General features: G+C 46.8%; 1 long non-coding RNA gene across 1 annotated transcript in view; it reads left to right on the top strand.

The window, feature by feature from the left end:
* LOC132539849 (uncharacterized) overlaps window positions 1-9,473 on the top strand; it is a 325,383-nt gene that overhangs the window by 160,026 nt on the left and 155,884 nt on the right. The window lies entirely within an intron of this gene.

Genomic DNA, 9,473 nt, shown 5'->3' on the forward strand with positions numbered 1-9,473 from the left:
ACGATGACTCTTTAGTCACTATCAGGCCACCCCATCAGCTGGGGCCCTAGTCAGGGAGTCCTGAGATTCCCAAACAGACATGATGGGCCTAGACCTCGAATAAATCCCTCCATTGTTACTGGTCATTTCTATCAGGAACAACAAAATAGACCCCTTTGTGGGCCCCCATAGGACCTTGCCCTCAACTTGGATCAACAACGGTAGAGAATGTTCCATCCTCCGACGGGAGGCTGGACAACATACTCTATGCTACACCTGAGGAAGATGGATCCTGATATTGGGGCAGCCTGGAATGTTCCTACTGATGACCACAGAATGTGAGCTCATATCTACAGGGATGCAGAGGTCACATAGGCTTCTAAGCTGAATATAGGCCCTAGATCACATCAAATCGATGGGGTTTACAATCAACAATATTTATACACCTTTCCCATATTTGGGAGCTACTCTCTTCCTTGATCCAGCTTTCTAGTCCTTCTGCCAGCCATGACACCACCTCCCCAGACAATAATTAGGATCCACTTGCATATCAGGTTTCAAGCTCAGGGAAAAACAAACAAACAAAAAAACTAGTATAGCCACAGGCCCTTTGGAATATAACTAAAATATGCCTACTAGCTCTCTACAAAATGGAGGCCCCCCCCCAACTCTTCATCTGCACTATTCCAGCCTTTAGGTCCATGGTTGTTCAACAATGTGTTTGGCTTTGTATGTTAACTCTCTTTTCAGCCACCAGGTTCCAGATGCTAGCATGATGCCAACCAGATTTCCCTGGACAGACAACCCCACCAATATGTCCTGGAGCTCTGCTTCCCCAGAGCCCTGCCCCACTAGGGAAAGAGAGAGGCAGGCTGGGAGTATGGATCGACCTGTCAACACCCATGTTCAGCAGGGAAGCAATTACAGAAGCCAGACCTTCCATCTTCTGCATCCCACAATGACCCTGGGTCCATACTCCCAGAGGGATAAAGAATAGGAAAGCTATCAGGGGAGGGGATGGGATACGGAGATCTGGTGGTGGGAATTGTGTGGAGTTGTACCCCTCTTATCCTATGGTCTTGTCAACGTTTCCTTTTTACAAAAAAAAATTAAATAAAAAAGAAAGCAGAACAAATTATTTAATAATCAGGAACCTAAAGGTAAGAATACAGCAGATGAGCTTTGGGAGTCTCTATTTTGGAAAAAGCTAAGAAATCTGTTGTAGGTATATTCCAAGGGGTCTATGAGTTTACTAATTTTTTCTGAGCCCTACAGTTGACATGCAGGTGGGCTAGGAGTATTGTCTGGGAAGATGGTGTCAGAGTTGAGCCTAGGACTAGAACGCTGGACCAGGGCAGAGAGAAGCTCCCAAATATGGGGAAAGTGTATAAATACCATTAACTGTAAACCCATCGATCTAATTTTAGGCCCATGTCTATTCATATTCAGCACAGGAGCCTGTGTGACCTCTGAGTCCCTGTCAGTCTGAACTCACAGCCCATGGTCACAGCTGGAACCTTCTAGACCACACTCACATCAGGACCCGTCTTCTCAAGGGGCAGAGCAGGCTGACCAGCCTCCCTTCAGAGAGCGGGGAGTCCCCACCATGGCTGCTCTACAGTGAGGCCAGGTCCTGAAGAGGCCACAAGAGGATTTATGATGTTGTTCCTGATGGAGATGACCAGTGATGGTGGAGAGAGGGATCTGTTAGAGGTCTAGGCCCATCATCTCTATGAAGGAAGCCCAGGATTCCCTGACTAGGGCCCCGGATGATGGGGTGCTGGCTCCTATTTTACTCATTTTTGAGATAGTGCCTGGACCCTCCCTATACATAAATCACTACTTAAGACACATCCAGGGAGTCGGGCGGTAGTGCAGAGGGTTAAGTGCACATAGTACGAAGCACAAGGACAGCTGTAAGGATCCCAGTTCCAGCCCACAGCTCCCCACCTGTAGGGGAGTCACTTCACAGGTGGTCAAGCAGGTCTGCAGGTGTCTTTCTCTCCCCATCTCTGTCTTCCCCTCCTCTCTCTGTTTCTCTCTGTCCTATCCAACAACCATGACAACAACAACTAAAACAACAAGAGCAACAAAAGGGAAAATGAATAAATAAATAAATAAAAATTAAAAAAAAAACACAAAACTCTTGGCCTGTTGAGCCAATTGTTTCTGCCATTCGGAGTTTACAAGAGGAGGGGCTGACTTGGAACAAGATACTGCATATCTAACTTGGAACAAGATACTGCATGTTATTTCCCTCTGGGGAGAGATTTCCAGGACTGGGGATTAAAGAAATTCAATAGCTACTCAATGGAGAGACTTTGTCTAGGAGGAGGAGCCGGCTTCAAAGCCTCCAGGTGAGGGCTGCAGCAGTGTGTTCCAGCCTAGGGAGCGTGATGCACACAGGATAATTTTAGCAGATTCACCTGTCTCTGGAGACGACGCCTCCTTCCCTCTCCAGGGCAACATGAACTGAGACGATTGTTTCATCACCTGGAAGACACCGGATCCCACATAAAATCCTTCACATCCCCACCCCCTCACCCCCACACACTCTTAGCAACCATCACCTTGGTTTCCTGTTGCCCTGCAGCTGGAATCCCACTGACCCTTGAGTGGGCAGGGCATCCGCATCCACTCCACGCTCTGCTCCATGAAAGCACCAAAGTATCAACACAAACAACCGCTGTTTGCCCTCCAAGAATCTCAGGCAGTGGAAGGCTTGTATTTTTTGGTGAGCATTAAATTAGATAAAAATATGCTGGTGTTGTGACTCATACATCCAAGCACAAAGTTACTGTTGGCCTTCTTTTTTAACTTCCTTAATAGTTATGAAGACACTTATTTAAATTAGTGATTTAATAATGATGAACAAGATTGTAAGTGAACAGAGGTACAATTCCAAACAATTCCCACCACTATGAGATCTGTGTCCCATCCCCTCCACTGGAAGCTTCCATCTTCTTTATCCCTCTGGGAGTATAGTCCAAAATTCTTTTTTGGGGAGCAGAAGGTGGGAGTTCTGGCTTCTGTCATTGCTTCTCTGCTGGACATGGGTGTTGGCAGGTGGATCCACACCCCCAGCCTGTTTCTGTCTTTCCCTCGTGGGGCAGGGCTCTGGGGAGGAGGGTAAGGTTCCAGGACACATGAGGTCGCCTACCCAGAAAATTCAGGATGGAGTCACGGTAGCACCTGCAACTTGGTGGCTAAAAGATGGTAAGGTATAAAGCTGGGCAAAATGTTTAATAAATGGGAACGTTAAAGTAGTAAGAAAGCAGATGACAACAGAGCTTTGAGGGTGAAAAGAAGCTAAGAAGTCCATTTAATTATGTGTCTAGGGGCCCAAGACTTTGGTAAGTTTTGCTGGAGCTTGATAGCTAACCTGAAGGCAGACAAAAAATACTGTCTTGGGGGTCAGGCTGTAGTAAAGCGGGCTAAGCACAGGTGGCACAAAGCACAAAGACCGGCATAAGGATCCCAGTTTGAACCCCGGTTCCCCACCTGCAGGGGAGTCGCTTCACAGGCGGTGAAGCAGGTCTGCAGGTGTCTGTCTTTTTCTCCCCTTCTCTGTCTTCCCCTCCTCTCTCCATTTCTCTCTTTCCTATCCAACAACGAATTGCGTCAACAAGGGCAATAATAATAACCACAACGAAGCTACAACAAGGGCAACAAAAGGGGGGAAAAATGGCCTCCAGGAGCGGTGGATTCATGGTGCAGGCACCGAGTCCAGCAATAACCCTGGAGGAGGAAAAAAAAAAAGTTTAAAAAAAAAAAAGAAATTAGGTGTCTCTGGGGGCTCACTTGTGGTCTCCATTACTGTGGAAAATTCTCTCGGCTTCTGTAACCTTTGCCTGGAGTGAGCAGCCGACCTCCCTCCAGGAAGAAGCCTAACACCAACTTGCCCCACTGAGGATATCACCACTTCTCCGGCCTGCCCTCACCCTCTTGCTGGGACAGGCTGCCTCTTGCCTGACACGGTTTTCTCCACTAATTAAATGTCAGGCTCTCAGCAGCAATCGCCAAGAAGCGCTCTCCCGGCAGTTCAGCAGAGGGAAAAATAAGGCCTTTCCACTTCTGACTACCCCCATGAGAGGCTGAGCGAGGAGTCGGTGAAAACTAGTGTGCCCCAGCACAGCAGGGGCTACTCTGGAGGGAGGAGACCGAGCTGGGGAAGCAGCCAGCCTGCGACCCCACACGGCTGTGACGCCCACACTCGCGGCCTAGACCTTCCTGCTCATTGCCCTATTCTTGTAAGAAATACAACGACCAATTTTGTAGGCATTCTATTTAAAAAAAAAAAAAAAAAAGATTTAAAATAGAGAGGGGGATAGAAAGACAGACACCTGCAGACCTGCTTCACCGCCTGTGAGGCGACCTCCCTGCAGGTGGGGAGCCGGGTTTACACACGTGATCCTTACACACATCCTTGCGCTTTGTGCCATGTGCACTTAGCCTGCTGTGCTACCACCTGACCCCCTAAAATAGATTATTTACATGGTGGGGCAGGTGGTGCAGTGGATAAAACACTGAATTCTCAAGTGTGAATTCAATACCCGGCAGTGCATGTAGCAGAGTGATGTTTGGTTCTTTCTTTCTCTTTCCTTCTATCTTCATGAATAAATAAAATCCTAAAAAAAAATAGATTATCAGCAGTCGGGCGGTAGCACAGCAGGTTAAGCGCATGTGGCGCAAAGTGCAAGGACCAGTGTAAGGATCCCAGTTCGAGCCCCTGGCTCCCCACCTGCAGGGGAAGGTGGTGAAGCAGGTCTGCAGGTGTCTGTCTTTCTCTCTCCCTCTCTGTCTTCCCCTCCTCTCTCCATTTCTCTGTCCCATCCAACAATGACATCAATAATAACAACAATAACTACAACAACAATGAAAAACAACAAGGGCAACAAAAGGGAATAAGTAACTAAATATTTTTTAAAGTAGATTATCTATTCATTTGCTGGATAAAGACAAAGAAACTGAGGTGAAGAGGGGGAGATAGAAAGGGAGAGATACAAGGAGGCCAGGCAGTGGTGCACCTGGTTAAGCGCACACATTGCAGTGCACAAGGACCCAGGTTCAAGCCCCTGGTCACCACCTGCAGGGGGAAAACTTCACGAGTGGTGGAGCAGGGCTGCAAGTGTCTCTTGTCACTCTCTATCTCCCCTCACCCTCTAAATTTCTCTATCTCTAATAAAAAATTAAAAGACACAGAAATTGATCCAGAAGATGTTTGAATAATAGTAATAGCTATCACCTCTAATACGTGGTGGAAGTAGTGAGTCAGAGAAGCAAGGGTTAACTTCTTGGTTGAAAAAAAAAAATGCTGTTGGCAGCCACCTTCCCTCCTCTCAGCATAGGCAGGGCTTCCTGCTGCTGTCATCAAAGTGGTCGTGGTCTGCGACCTTAGAACCTGCTCCTTCTGCCCAACAGCCTGCTGATAACTCCCACTGTACTCTAGTCCCTATGGGAAAGTTAATATGGGCTTGGGGGGGGGGGGCAGGTACCAACACGCTGAGTCAAAATGCCACACCAGCATGAAACAAGCACGCTTCCAGCATTGAAGCCATGGTATGTCCCTCCTCTCCGCCTGAGAACCTGCTAACAGTAATACTAGATGCTCTACATAGACTCCGTTTTCACAGCCTTGAGATGTGGTCATTGTTTTACCAATTTACAAACAAGTGTGTTGAGGCCAGAGATATTTTATTAGTGATTTAATGATGAACAAGGGTGTAAGATAACGGGGAAAATTCCACACAGTCCCCACCACCAGAGTTCCCTGTCCCACCCCCTCCATTGGAAGCTTCCCAATTCTTTTTTTTTAATATTTGTTTTTTGTTGCCCTTGTATTTTTTTATTGTTGCTGTAGTTATTGATGTCGTTGTTGGATAGGACAGAGAGACATGGAGAGAGGAGGGGAAGACAGAGAGGGGAGAGAAAGACAGACACCTGCAGACCTGCTTCACCGCCTGTGAAGCGACTCCCCTGCAGGTGGGGAGCCAGGGCTCAAACCAGGATCCTTACCTCGGTCTTCGCGCTTCACACCACGTGCACTTAACCCACTATGCTATCACCCAACTCCCAAAGCTTCCCTATTCTTTATCCCTCTGGGAGTGTGGATCAAAATTCTCTATGGGGTGCAGAAGCTGGGAGGTCTGGCTTCTGTAGTTGCTTCTCCACTGGGCATGGACATTGGCATATGGATCCACACCCCCAGCCTGTCTCTCTCTTTCCCTAGTGGGGCAGGGCTCTGTAAAGGTGGGGTTCCAGGGCACATTGCTGGGGTTGTCCAGTAAGTCAGGATGGTGTCATGGTAGCAGCTGCAACTTGGTGACTGAAAAAGATGGTAAGATATAAAGCAAAAAAATAAATAAATAAGAGAAACAGGTTGGGAGTATGGGTCGACCTGTCAATGCTCATGTCCAGTGGAGAAGCAATTACAGAAGCCAGACCTCCCACCTTCTGCACTCCATAATGATCCTGAGTCCATACTCCCAGAGGGATAAAAAACAGGAAAGCCTCCAATGGAGCAGATGGAATGCAGAACTCTGGTGGTAGGAACTGTACCCTTCTTATCCAACAGACTTGCCAATCATTAAATCAATAAAAAAAATTCAACAGAAAAAAAAAGATATAAAGCAGGACAAATTGTTTAATAAACAGGAACCCAAAGATAGGAATAGAGCAAATGAGACTTGGAATCTTTCATGTGGGAAGAAGCTAGGAAGTATATTTCAGGTATATTCCAAGGGGCCCATGACTTAGTAATTTGTGCCTGGGCCTGACAGCTAACATGCAAGTGAACTAAATTTATTGTCTGGGAATATGGTGTTAAGAGTTGAGAATAGGGCTAGAAAGCTGGATTAGGGCAGAGAGTAGCTCCCAAATATGAGGAAAGTATATAAATACCATCAACTTTTAACCCCATCGATTTGACCTAAGGCCAAAGATATGCCTAAGCTACTGATAGTTTGAGAAGGATTAATATCCATGTTTTTATCTATAGCATACTGAAAAACTTGTTTTTTCTTTTCCTTTTTTTTTTTTTTTTTTTTAACCAGAGCAGTGCTCAGCTCTGGTTTATGGTGGTGCAGGGGATTGAACCTGGGACTTTGGAGCCTCAGGCACAAGAGTCACTTTGCATAAATATTATGCTGTCTACCTTGCCTAGGAAATATGAAAAATTTCTTTTCCAAAAAAATGCAAAATAGTATAGATCCAACCCATTGACCTGTCCTCACTGTAGACGACTAAATTGCAGTAAATACAGACTGAGTAGAAACTCTGGGGTCAGAATTCTCATTCAGGTGCTAGCATCTAACTGATGTTCCACAGTGCCCTCGAGTGGCCAGTTGGTGTCATGCATGATTTTGCTTATTTGATTCAAGAAGGGACTGTCATTCAGTCTTGCCTCACAGACCTCACAGTTCTCATGACTGGACCAGAGCACAGATTTGGGCAGATTTTGAGCAGAGCACAGATCTGTATTAAATCAAGTGCCAATTCCACCACTTACAGATAGATATCAGAGAGTGGGACTCACAGTGCCCCAGAACCGTGTTCCTCAAGCTGTCTCTGATCTCCCCTTGCTTCCCCAAACAAGAACTGTTCATGGCCCAAAATGCTTATAGTGCGAAGCACTAGGACTGGTGCAAGGATCCCGGTTTGAACCCCCAGCTCCCTACCTGCAGGAGGGGGGTCACTTCACAAGCAGTGAAGCAGGTCTGCAAGTGTCTTAGCTTTCTCTTCCCCTCCTCTCTCGATTTCTGTCTGTCCTATTCAACAACAGCAGCGTCAATAACAGGGGGGGGGAAAAGGCCTCCAGGAGCAGTGGATTCATAGTGCAGGCACTGGGTTGCATTGGATCGACCTTCTCGTGGTGCATCCCGTGAGTACCCATTCATTGGGGAAACTGATGATCCTTCCTAGCCGAATGAATCCACATGGATCCCAGTCACTTTCAAAGCCAGCAACAAGCAGCTCCTGACAGCTTTGCTGTTGACTGGCTACGGAAGAAGGGCAAACGCTAGAAGAAGTGCAGGCACTGCGCCCCAATGATAACCCTGGAGGCAAAAATAAAAATATAAATAAAGGAAGGCAGGCAGAATTAGAGGGTGAGTTTGGTGCTGTGAGAGAAACCACAGCACCAAAGATTCCTTGAGTGCAGTGGAGACCAGGCTCAAAGCTGGGTCCCACAGGGCAGAGCGGTGCACTATTCACGCAAGCGGCTTTGCCAGCTGAGTAGCTAACGCATCAGAGCCAGTGTGGAACAGGACAAGCCCGAGCAGCCACCCACTTCCTGAATGGCTCACCCTTTTGTTACAAAGAACAGCTGAGGCCGGGCAAGGGGTAGACAGCACAATGGTTATGCAAAGAGACTCTCGTGCCTGAGGTTTCTAAGTCCCAGGTTCAGTCCCTGCACCACCACACAACAGAGCTGGAGCAGGAATAGTTGAGCCCCCGGCTCCCCACCTGCAGGGAAGTCGCTTCCCAGGCGGTGAAGCAGGTCTGCAGGTGTCTCTTTCTCTCCCCGTCTTCCCCTCCTCTCTCCATTTCTCTCTGGCCTATCCAACAACGACGGCAACAATAACAAGGGCAACAAAAGGGAAAATAAATAAATAAAAATAAAGTTGAATTCCTTTTTTTTTTCATATGAAAATAAGAAGCACCACCCCCCAGAAAAAATTTAAAAAAAGGGAATTGGGGGCCGAGCAGTAGCGTAGTGGGTTAAGTGCACATGTTGTGAAGCACAAGGATCCCGATTCGAGCCCCCGGCCGCCACCTGCAGGGGAGTTGCTTCAGAAGCGGTGAAGCAGGTCTGCAGGTGTCTGTCTTTCTCTACCCGTCTTCCTATTCTGTCTTTGTCCTATCCAACAATAGCAATAACAACAATAACATTGGTATATTTCACAGGATGGCAGGAGGACCTAGTGGAGATTGGATTGTTATGTGGGAAACTGGGAGATGTTATGCACATACAAACCATTGTATTTACTGCTGACTGTAAAACATTAATCCCCTAATAAAGGAAATTAAGGTCTAGTTCATTTACAGCAAAGACTAAAAAAGCTAGAAAGGATAAGATATACAGATGACTACATAAAAATACATTATTTGTCAGAAAAAAAAAACTATTATTTTGAGTAACTAGGGGAATTATCTACAAAATACATGACTGAAAGTAACCTGTTAAGAATTTTCAGGGCCAGGCAGTTGCACATTTAGTTAAGCACACACATTATAATGCACTGGGATCTGGGTTCAAGTCCCTGGTTCACACCTGCAGGGAGAAAGCTTCATGAGCGGTGCAGAAGGGCTGCGGGTAGGTGTCTTTCTCCCTCCCCCCTCAATTTCTCTGGCTACCCAGTAATAAATCAATCTCATGGAAGTACTTCACAAAACAGTCAGTTCAGAACTAAGAGAGAACTAAAGTCTCCCAGCACTACCTACCATAACAGAAAGGACAAAGGACCCAGAGCCAGTGCCGCTGAGCATGCCGAGGA

The sequence above is a fragment of the Erinaceus europaeus genome, chromosome 8 (assembly GCF_950295315.1).
Source record: "Erinaceus europaeus chromosome 8, mEriEur2.1, whole genome shotgun sequence".
NCBI lineage: Eukaryota > Metazoa > Chordata > Mammalia > Eulipotyphla > Erinaceidae > Erinaceus > Erinaceus europaeus.